Here is an 11,728-nt window from a genome sequence, read left to right as displayed (position 1 = left end):
AGAGAGAGAGAGAGAGAGAGAACATGGGCAGGGGAGGGGCAGAGAGGGAGACACAGCATCCAAAGCATCCAGGCTCCCCCTGTCAGCACAGAGCCCGATGCAGGGCTTGAACCCACAAACCGTGAGATCATGACCTGAGCTGAAGTCGGACACTCAACTGACTGAGCCACCCAGGTGCCCCAGAAGAACATTAAACTTAACAGAGAAAGAGTTTAGGGCATCCTGAAGATTTTCAGAAATGAGTTTACTTGAATTGGAAGGCTAAGGTCTACCAAGAAGTTAGCCCTCTTCGAAGAAGCACTTACTGTATCTAAAACATGCACCGAAATAAAAACACTATTCAAAAATTATTATTCAACAGGAAGTTTCTGGTGCTAAAGGTAGTCGAGAATACATTCCCATTACTAAACCTGTCTAAAATGCATACACATTGTCTAAAGGCAAATTATATACATTTTTTACTTAAACAGGACATCTCAGAACTAATGTTGTCTCTTCACAGTGAAAATAAACAAACCAAAGAAGACAAATGTACAAGTTCAAAAAAGAAAAATCAAAAAACCAAACAGAGGTAAGCCAGTTACTTTGGCCTCTGTAGTCAAGGTACTCGATTCATTTCCAGAATCTTTCGTTTCACATCCGAGCAATATGATCTCAGGGAGTCAGTGCCAAATGAAGCACAATGGAAACGCGCTTTATGGCTGACTGTTTCATCAAAATGCACTTTGCCTCAGAGAATCATTAAGAGACATGATTCAGGAGGCTTTCCAAAAAAATTAATAGTAATAATCAGGACGTGTTAAAAATGAAGAACTAGTAACTTCTGTCAAACTAAACATTGAACAATGAGCTTTTTGTTGGGTTTTCTGTACAGGTGCCCTGCCCTGTGCAGTAGACATTAAATATTGACCCCCTGGAAGATCTTCCATCCTGGGAGCTGACCAGGTGTGGTAGTGGTGGCGATCTTGGAACATTAGGCTATCGATGATTTACGAGGTCATGACAAAACTCTAGTTTTTCATGGGATCATTTTTAGTCATTATCTAAGACGGATAGGGCATCAGAGAACCATTCCTTAACCTCTCATAACGTCCTCCCGAGCACAACGATGTCACCCACTTACACCGTTGGCTTGTCACAATGCACTGAAAGGTAGATGTGGTGGCGGAGATCCCATGAAGCCCCCTTTCCGATGGTAAATCCTGCCGGAAGATTAGAAGCATTTTTCTCCCCACTGTCACGGCTTCGGGTTGGGGCGTAGCCAACCCACAAAATTAACACGGTGAACGTCCAATAAGCTATGGAGCCGGAGTGGCTACACCCTGGCCTGCCTCTGCCCTGGTATCGCAACTGACGAGAGTCATTATCGCAGGCTGAAATTTGTCTCGCTTTGTTTTCCTCCCCTCACTCTGAGGCTTGGGAAGGGTGTGAGCTGCACAATCAGATGATGATGCCACTAACACAAATCTCTTCAACAGGAGCCTTCAGGTCATTAATCTCCAATAAAGTAATCTATTTAGGACATTGTTGAAATGGCCTTGGGTCACTTTGCATGATGGCATGAGGATCCCCTGAGACGCACCCCACATTAAATTCATGTGGAGGAAGTGGTTTCCCCTTGTCTCTGAGCTTCCCTCCTAACCTCTTCTATTTCTGTAGTGTTGGAGAATCCCACAAATCTCAGTCAGCCAGACTCAGACTGTGCTGGTTCCTCACATGACGGCAGAAAATGGGACAAGAACTCAGAACGTGTGTTGCCTGTGGCTGGAACCATCATCTCATTGTCAACTTTCATCTGCAGTTAGGGCTGCTAAGTGAAAGACGTGAGTTGGCAGGTACCTAATATCTTTCCCCTGCTCCCCTTTTGCACTCAGCTCTGTGCCCCGGAGATGGGGCCTTGCAGATGATATCACTGACCTTCCTTGCACTGGCAAGCCCCTTCTTTCTCAGGGTGGCCAAACCTGACTCTTTTCTTCCTGGTTCCTAATAACCCCTCCCTTTCCTCCTCCCTTCAGGCTATATTATATTACAAAGTAATAGTTCTTAAAACACTGATACTGGCATAAAAATAGACCAATGGAACAGAATAGAAAGCTCAGAAATAAACCCAAGCATACAGTGTTAACTTTTTTTTTTTAAGATTTTACTTTTAAGTCATCTCCATACTTAATGTGGGGCTCGAACCCACAACCCTGAGATCAAGAGTCCTACACTCCACCAACTGAGCCAGCCAGGTGCCCCAGTGTTAACTAATTTCCACCATGGGCACCTAGAATACACAGTGGGTTAAAGAGAGCCTCTTCAATAAATGGTGCTGGGAAAACTAGATATCTACATGCAAAAGATGAAATTAAGCCCCTTACACTGTAAACAAACATCTACTCAAAATGGCTCGAAGACTTAGACAAAATACCTGGGATGGGTAAAACTCCTTGAAGAAAATACGGGGGAACGCTTCTTGACATCAATCTTGGCTATGATTTTTTGGATATGACATGAAAAGCACAAGCAACAAAAGCAAAAATAAACAAAGGCTAGATCAAACTAAAAAGCTTATGGGAGCTGGGGCTCCTGAGTGCCTCAGTCAGTTAAGCAACTGATTCTTGATCATAGCACAGGTCGTGCTCTCATGGTTTGTGGGATCGAGCCCCACGCTGCACTATCAGTGCAGAGCCTGCTTAGGATTCTCTCTCCCTCTCTCTGCCCCTCCCCCACTGTGCACTCCCTTCCTCTCTCTAAATAAATAATTTTTTTTTTTTTTTAAAGCTTCCGGGGCACCTGGGTGGCTCAGCTGGTTAAGCATCTGACATGTGATTTAAGCTCAGGTCATGATCGCAGAGTTTGAGCCTAGCTCATGTTGGGCTCTGTGCTGACAGTACAATGCCCACTGGGGACTCTCTCTCTCCCTCTCTCTCTTTGCCCCTGTTCCTCTCACTCTCTCTCTCTCTCTCCCTCTCTTTCTCAAAATAAACATAAAAAAATACAAAGCATCTGCACATGAAAGAAAACAAAATGAAAAGGCAACCTACAGAATGGGAGAAAATATTTGTCAGCTATATATCTGGTTAGTGTACAAAATATATAAGGAACTCATACAACTTAATGGAAAGAATAGCAATGATAATAATAATAACATGGTTGAAAAATGGGCAGAAAACACGAATAGACATTTTTCCGAAGAAGACATCCACATGGCCAACAGACACATGAAAAGATGGTCTACATAACTAATCACCAGGGGAATGCAAATCAAAACCACAGCGAGATATCAACTCACACTTGTTAGGATGGTCATTATGAAAAAGACAAAAGATAACAAATGTTGGTAAGGATGTGGAGAAAGAGAGGAATCCTTGTGCACTGTTGGTGGGAATGTAAATTGGTATAGTCACTATGGAAAACAGTATGGAGGTTTTCCTCCATAAAAAATTAAAAATAGAACTACCATATGATCCAACAATCTCTCTTCTAGGCATATAGCCAAAGCAAATTAAAACAATACTTCGAAGGGATATCTGCACTCCCACGTTTTTTGCAGCATTATTTGCAATAGCCACGGTATGGAAACAACTTCAGTCTCCATTGATGGATAAACGGATAAAGAAATGGTGGTATATATATATATATATATATATATATATGGAGTGTCATTCAGCCTTTAAAAAGAAGGAGATCCTGTTGTGTGCAACAACATGGATGAGTCTGGAGGACATGATGCTAAGCGAAATAAGCCAGACACAGAAAGAAAAATACTGCATGATTTCACATACGTGTAGAATCTAGAAAAAGTCAAAAATCATAGAAGCAGAGAGTAGAATGATAGTTACCAGGGGTGGGGAGATGAGGAAAATGGGGAGATACTGGTCAAAGGGTGCAGAGTTTCCGTTATGTGGGATGAATAAATTCTAGCGATCTGATGTGCACCATGATGATTATAGGCATTAGTATTGTAGAATGGAGATTTGCTCAGAAAGTTGATCTCAGGAGGTACCCTTACCACACACACGCGAAAGGTAATTATGTGAGGAGATGACTATGTTGATTAGTTTGACTCTAGTAATAACTTTACTCCGCGTATGTAGATCAAAGCGTCACGTTGTACCCAAGATACAGTTTTTATTTAAAAAAAATAAAAGTTCGACCGCTCTGGGCTTCAGGATGCTGCACTATCTATTGGGATTTCCGTCGGCTGATGGGTCTCCTGCTGGAATCACCTGAACGGTTCATTAAAGCAGATTGCTTAGCCCCCCGCAAGGGTTTTGGATTCAGGGGGTCTTGGGTACAGCCAAACTTGGCATTTCTAACGAGTTCCCAGGTGCTGGTGCTGCTCTGTGTGAGACCACGCTTTGAGAATCACCGCTCTGTACTGACGCCTTTGTTTACAAAGAATATAGGCAAATAGTGTGCAGTAATAGCTGCCAGGAAACCACGCCCAGCGTCGCCAACAGCTGGTTCGAGAGAGGTAATTAATAGGCCCGCTTGTGTCCGTTAGGGTCCCAACTGGAAACAGATGGCACATTTCAGATAGGGTAATTCCCTACAGCCAGTAAGTGAATGTGCAAAGCCCTGGGGTTTTGTACCAAAGACCTAAGCATACAGGTCAAAACAAAACAAAACAAAACACACACACACACACACACACACACACACACACACAAACCACCTGAGCTCTGCCCGTCTCCACACACACTCATTTCAAACAGCTGACATAAGGCCAAGTTACGAGGTTATATCCGTCTGTCCCCTGGCCAAGAGGCCCAAGTAGGTATCCTAGCTGGCTACTCTGACATGTTTTTTTTTTTTTTTTTTTCCGGAGAGCACCTGTTCCCGTTGACCTCTTGATCTCACTAATTTATCTTCCCTCAAAGCATGACTCTTAGGTGTCTAGGAAAGCCTTTTGTGATGTGGCAGACTTTTATCTAGGCAGCCCCATCTATCTCCCTTCCTCTGAGCTGGCCCATTTCTCTACCAACTACTGAACCAGCTAGCCTCACTTCAACACATGTGCCCGGGGTCATTTTCTTTCTTTCCGTTCCTGAATTTGAGATTATATCCATTCTTGCTGCCTTCCATGTCTCCAAATACCTGTCAAAAGGTTGTTCAACAGACACATCGATCGCTTTAGGTCGCCCTAATTACTACAACATTCTCCTTTTCCTGTTGTATCATTTTGGTGTTACGTGTTTTTAATCATAACATATTAAAAGAAGAACTTACATAAGATATTTTTAAGTTAATAAGCACAGAATGAATACAATAGATGAGGCACCCATTCCCTATCTCAGAACTAGAATATTCCTATGCCGGAATGTATCTCACTATCCCATCCACCAGCCTTCTCTCCTCAAGTAGCCATGATCCTTTTTAAAAGCAAATAGGCTTGGGGCGCCTGGGTGGCGCAGTCGGTTAAGCGTCCGACTTCAGCCAGGTCACAATCTTATGGTCCGTGAGTTCAAGCCCCACATCAGGCTCTGGGCTGATGGCTCGGAGCCTGGAGCCTGTTTCCGATTCTGTGTCTCCCTCTCTCTCTGCCCCTCCCCCGTTCATGCTGTGTCTCTCTCTGTCCCAAAAATAAATAAAAAAAACGTTGAAAAAAAATTAAAAAAATAAAAGCAAATAGGCTTATACCTTATGCATATTTTCCCGCACAACATATTGTTTCGTTTTGCTGGATTTTGAACAAATTTTCTAGAATTTCTATTTCTTACCCCATATTCTATTCCTAAAAATCATTCATACTGTTACGTGTAACAACAGTACATTTCATTTCCCCTGTGAAAATTTCACAATGTGAAGATGGTGTAATTTATTTTTTCATTCTCTTGTGTGTGTGTGTGTTTCCAGTTTTTTGTTATTATGAACAAAACTGCTATAAAATTTCAGGGCGCCTGACTAGCTCAGTCAGTGAAGCATGCGACTCTTGATTTTAGGGTCATGAGTTCAAGCCCCATGTGGGATGTAAAGATTACTTAAAAATAAAATCTTAAAAAAAAAAACTGCTATAAATTTTCTTATACATATCACTCGGGTATGTGCCTCTTGGGTGTACTAAGCCTGGTGGAGAATTGCTGGATTTTGAGGGGACATGCAGATTCATCTTCACAATTGTTCTCCCACATACTTGCATCAGAATAACAGTTGCATCCAACCAGTGCAGTATAAGAGTTCAAGTTGAGCCACCTCTGATATGATCAGGCATCTTAATTTTTGCCAGTATGATTTGTTTTTTTTTTATTTTTTTAACGTTCATTTTTTTGAGAGAGAGAGAGAGACAGAGTAGGAGCGGGGGAGGGGCAGAGAGAGAGAGGGAGACACAGAATCCAAACTAGGCTCCGGTCTCCGAGCTGTCAGCACAGAGCCCGATGCGGGGCTCGAACTCACAAGCTGTGAGATCATGACCTGAGCCGCAGGCAGGTGCTTAACTGAGCCACCCAGGCACCCCTTGCCAGTATGATTTGTATATAAGGGCATTACACTGACGACTTCACTTTTATTTCTCTACTAATAAAGGTTTCTCTTCTCATGCACCTCATTCGTTTGTTAGGGCTGCCTTCACCTGTTACCCCGCACTGGGTGGCTTGAAACAACAAAAATGTATTTTCCCACAGTTCTGGAGGCCAGAAGTGCCAAATCAAGGTGTCGGTATGGCTGTGCTCCTTCTGATGGCTCTCGGGAAGAATCCTTCTTTGCATCTCCCAGTTTCTGGTGGTGCCGGGCATTCCTTGGCTCGTGACTACAGAGCCTTTGCCTTCCTGTGGCCTTACTGGTCTGGGTGTCTCTCTCCTGAATGTCCTCTAAATCCTCTTGCCATTGGATTTAGGCCCACTCGAATAATCAAGGATGACTGAAGTGATCCAGATTCTTAATGTAATCGCATCTGCAAAGACTCCTTTCCCAAAAAGGTCACATTCACAGGTTTTAGGGATTAGGGAGGCACATTTTGGGGGCCACAGTTTACCCCGTGATGTGTACGATCACTATTCATTTCCTCTTCCAAGTTACAGGTTTGTGACTTTTCCCATTATTCTATTGAATCTTTCCTGTTTTTCTGTTGAGTCTTTTTCTTTTTGATACGCAGGACTTCTTTATATTAAAGATATTACATTTTTTGTCAATTATATTTGTTAAATGAACATTCTCCCAGTCCTTGGCCTGCATTTTCAGTTTATTTATTTATGTTTAAGTTTATTTATCTTGAGAGAGAGAGAGAGAGCAAGCAAGTGAGCTGAGGAGGGCTGGGGGGGGGGGGGCAGGGAGAGAATCTCAAGCAGGCTCCACGCTGTCAGTACAGAGCTCAACGTGGGGCTCCAACCTATGAACCGTGGAATCATGACCTGAGCCGAAGTCAAGAGTCGGATGCTTACCCTCCTGAACCACCTAGGCACCCCACATTTTCACTTTTTAAAATGCTGTTTTTTGATAAACAGAGGTTCTTGATTTTTATGTAATCGAATTGCCCAATCTTTTCTTTCGCGATTAGAACATTGTATGGCTTATCTAGCAAATCCTTCCATAGCCACAAATAAATTATTTTCTTATATTTTCTTCTAACCATTTTTACAACTGGACTTAGAGCCTTAGGTCTTTAATTCGGCAGTGGGATATTTTTGTGCGTAGTATGAAGTAAGAATCGGATTGTACTTTTCTCCATGGATAGGGATAACCAGTCCCTTTCATCCTGTCTCAGTGTCAGGAGCAGCAGTGGATGTCTTACACTTATGTGACTGCAAGCTTGAGGATATAAGGCACGCGGTGACAGGACAAAGGGATTTTAGGTTAAGGAGAGAGTCAACATTTAAGTGATATCAGCTTTATTACAGAGCACAATTCAACATACATTATTTAGGAAGAATAAGAACGTCGAGATGAACGTGTAGGCTCTACTAACAGCATGACATGCCTGGCGTCCTACAAGCCTTAACTAGTACGATCTCTTAAGTCTATGCCTAGTTAGGCTTAACTATCATTACAAGTAACTTAGGGCCGTTGTGTTAGCATCTGGGGTGGCATATTTACCAAATGACATCACTAAATAAGGTGGTGCCAAGAACCACTCGGTTATTAAGTCTCTCGCACCCATCAGGTGGATGAGTCAGCCGTGCCCCGTGTGGCTAAGGTAACTGTGGGCGCACTTGGTTCATTGCATGCCTGTTCAGTCAATCGTGCAAATTAGCCATCGTGTGAGACAGTCAGTTGAGTCCATAATTTCATGTTCAATAAATTGCACACATACACACAAGAGGAAATCTGTCTGAGGTCTCAAAAAAACCCCAGTTTTATAAAATGCGTGGTTCTTTTTCACACAAGGGAAGACATAATTACTTCCACTCAATCTGTCATTTCTGGACTTCATAAAAAACACAAATCCTCTTTCAGAAGTTCGTAACTGGTAAAGGTGGCATGATCATGATTTTTAAATGTTGCGTTCTTTTTGACTCTGTCTTGGAAAAGTCATTTGTGGGTAGAAACCCTTAGACCCACTCTGTCCAAAATGGTAGCCATTAGCCACCTATGACCGTCTCAATTTAAGTGATTCAAAATTAAATAAAAATTTCAGTTCCTCATTTTGTGCTCACTGCATGTCAAGTGTTCAGTAATACTATACAGGACAACGTGGACTGAGCATTTCCATCCGCACACAAAGTTCTTTGGGGTAGTGGTGTTCTAGATATTATCTTCCAATCTATTTGTATGGCTCCAACGTTCACTTAATCCTTTAAGGTTTACCAAATGTTTTCTAATCCACGCTTATTCTGAGTCCTCAGTATGTTATTGGAAGGAAGCCATTATTCCAAATTTTTTATCTATTGCTGAGCAACAAATTCCCCCCAAAATTTAGCAGTTTAAAATAGCAAACATTTATTATCTCACATAGTTTCTGAGGGGCAGGAATCTGGGGGAAGCTTAGCTGGGTGATCTGACTCAGGGTCCCTCATGAGTTTGCAGTCAAGCTGTCTCTGGGGGCTGCATGCATCTGAAGGCTTGACTGGGGCTGGTAGATCTACTTCAGGCTTGGAGTTTCAAATAGGTTGGTTCCAAGTTGGTTGGAACCATGGCTGGTGGAAGAAGCCTTCAGTTCTTCACTATGGGGGTCTTTGGCTTGTCCCAGAGCAAATAATAAAAGAGACAGAAAGAGAGAGAGAGCATACTCTCAAGCACAAAGAGAGAGTGCTTGGTGTTTTTTATAACCTAATCTCAGAAATGACATATCATCACTTTGGGCTTATTCTACTGTCACAGACCCTGGTTGGTAAAATGTGGGAGGAGATTACCCAAAGGTATGAATGTCAGAAGTGAGGATCACCGGGGCCCATCTTAGAGGCCAGCAAATCGCATCACTATTTAAAAAGCTGAGTAACTTGCCAGTGAATGTTAGAGGCAAAACTCACTTAAATTCTCAGACTTCTAACTCCTTTCTCTCTCTTCTACACACTCTGCCTTCACCCATTTGGATCCTGCCTCAATTAAACAGTTTGGCTTTTTTATAAACCAACGACACAGACTAATAATGTTAACCTGCAAACATTACAGCCAAGGTTCAAAAGGTCTTAGAAGCTTGATTAATAACAGTTGTCCCTCTCTTTTTGTTTTTTGTTTTTTGTTTTTTTTCAGGAAAAACAATTACAGGGGAGTAGAAGCAAGCAAAGAAGCCAGCTACTGACAACACTCTCCCCTGGACCAAACTCTCGGCCTCGACCTTGGTGTCTGTCCTTGTTAGGCCTGAATCACCCAGCTGTAGCAAGAATCCTGTTGAGTTGGCTAAGTTACAATCCCCCACCCTGGCTATCTGATCAAATGTCCTTGTCCCGCCATCTCCCAGGTAATATTGGGTCACCTTGGCTGCCTTCAGCAAGAATCCCGTCAGGTCAGTTTGGCCAGAATCCCCTCTCACCCACCTTCCCCTACAAAGATTGCTTTGTTCTTTGTCTCTCATACATCTGCCCACATAGGAGAAGAGGCTTTTTACTCATCGTTGCTTCAAAAAGGGGCAGAGGTAGACTATCTTCCTTCTTAAAGCTGCAAAACAATAAAGCTGACTCAAAGATAACCTTATCTTCAACCATAGCCCATCTTAATTGGAAAAAAGTTTTTTGTTTTTGTTTTAGCTTGAATGATTCTATTTCAATGGAGGGCGGAGTGTGGGCAAAGTGGGCCATGGTGAATATAAACCGATTTCACTTTTTGGCTTGGCATGAGATACTCAGAATCGGAAGAACAAATAGATACATATCCCAAACGTCATGCATGTATTGCCAGCGGGCACGGCAGCTGACTGCTTTATCCTCTGGTAATTATTTGAAAGCACGGTTTGGTTAACAATCACTACAGATTCTAAGAAATTACTTCTGGGAATTCCGTACACAGATATTGGGAAATATGCTAAAAATGCTTCGGCCCTTGAGAGGAAGGAACAGTAGGAATGAAGGAAAATCTTTTAGTTGAACAAATAAAATTTCCTATCCTTATTTTCATCTTCATTATGGTAGGAGAACGGGCAGTGTGCGAGACTGAATCATTATGTATCTAAAAACTTCCTTCTAACCATTAAGGAAAAGTTCCACGTATCGTTCTATCTTGTTGTTAGAGTCAGGCTCAATTCCTATTGACCCATGAGTTGAGAGGTACATCTATTTATTTTTTCTTTCAAATAATTCCTACTATATTTGAAAAAGGATTATCTAGCTGTAGGAGATGATGTCAGTTACAAGCACCCCAGATCTGACACAATCCAGCTTAAATAAGATGGAAACTTACGATCTCCTATAAAAAGAAGTCTTGAGTTAAGATGGCCTTCAGAGACAGTTGATTCAATGTCACTGAGAACCCTTATCTGCTTTCCCTGGTTTAGGCCTCATCCTCAGCAAGTAAGAAAACTGTAATAGTCCCGGGCATGACATCCTAATCTGACAATGTCCACAGAGACACATACTGTCTCTTGTGGATCTCTCTTAGGAGGAAGAACATTTTCTTTTTCCAGGAGCCTTCAGGAAACTTTCTCTGACATGTCATTGGCTATAGTTGGCCCATATGCTCATGACAAATGATACAGAATTATCCTTTGGGCTTGGATAGATCATCTTTTAGAGAAAGGTCTTTGGGGGACTATTACAAGTCTCATTTCCGAAATGGGATTCTTTTCATCTCTGTATCATATTAGCTTTGACGACCAAAACAATTCTACCAAGAAAAGGGATGGGATCTTAGTAGTCAAAAAGTATTGGTGGAGGGAATTTCCCGCATAGTCATATGGGAAACTATAAAAGAAAGAAAGAAAGGAGAATTGGAGAGAGATAGAAACACTAGTGGTTGCAGACTAGGAAAAGTGAAGTGTAAAATGAAACACTGATCATGAAATCCAGTGAGATAGTCCTTGTCAGAATTCATTGAGAACAATTGGTGTGCATTTTTCCTGCTGTTCAGATTAAAGAAGTTAGAAGTCAGACAATGATTTTGAATCAAAATGAGTTTAAGAGTATGTATATCTGCCTGGAAAAATAGGAAAGCCAAACAAATAATGTGTATTACACATATATTCCTAAACACAATCAGTGATGCTCTCATTATGTGATTAAATGACCCACTTTAAGACAATTCCTTCTCCATACTCGGTGTAGCTGCTACAAAGGAACATCTTCCTCCAGCCATCATTTGATAGATTTTTATTCTCTTAGGTTGCTTCTTTTTTTTTTCAAAAAAAATTTTTTTAACGTTTATTTATTTTTGAGAC

General features: G+C 41.8%; 1 long non-coding RNA gene across 1 annotated transcript; it reads left to right on the top strand.

Annotated features, from left to right (window-relative positions):
- Window positions 1-521: 521 nt before the first annotated feature.
- LOC121039955 (uncharacterized) lies at window positions 522-10,065 on the top strand. Its single transcript, XR_005795060.1, has 3 exons — window positions 522-571; window positions 1,660-1,823; window positions 9,613-10,065. It is a non-coding gene; the product is annotated as an uncharacterized LOC121039955 (long non-coding RNA).
- Window positions 10,066-11,728: the final 1,663 nt, after the last annotated feature.

The sequence above is a fragment of the Herpailurus yagouaroundi genome, unplaced genomic scaffold (genome assembly GCF_014898765.1).
Source record: "Herpailurus yagouaroundi ecotype Mexico unplaced genomic scaffold, PumYag 181, whole genome shotgun sequence".
NCBI lineage: Eukaryota > Metazoa > Chordata > Mammalia > Carnivora > Felidae > Herpailurus > Herpailurus yagouaroundi.
This window is presented reverse-complemented; position numbering and strand designations above follow the sequence as displayed.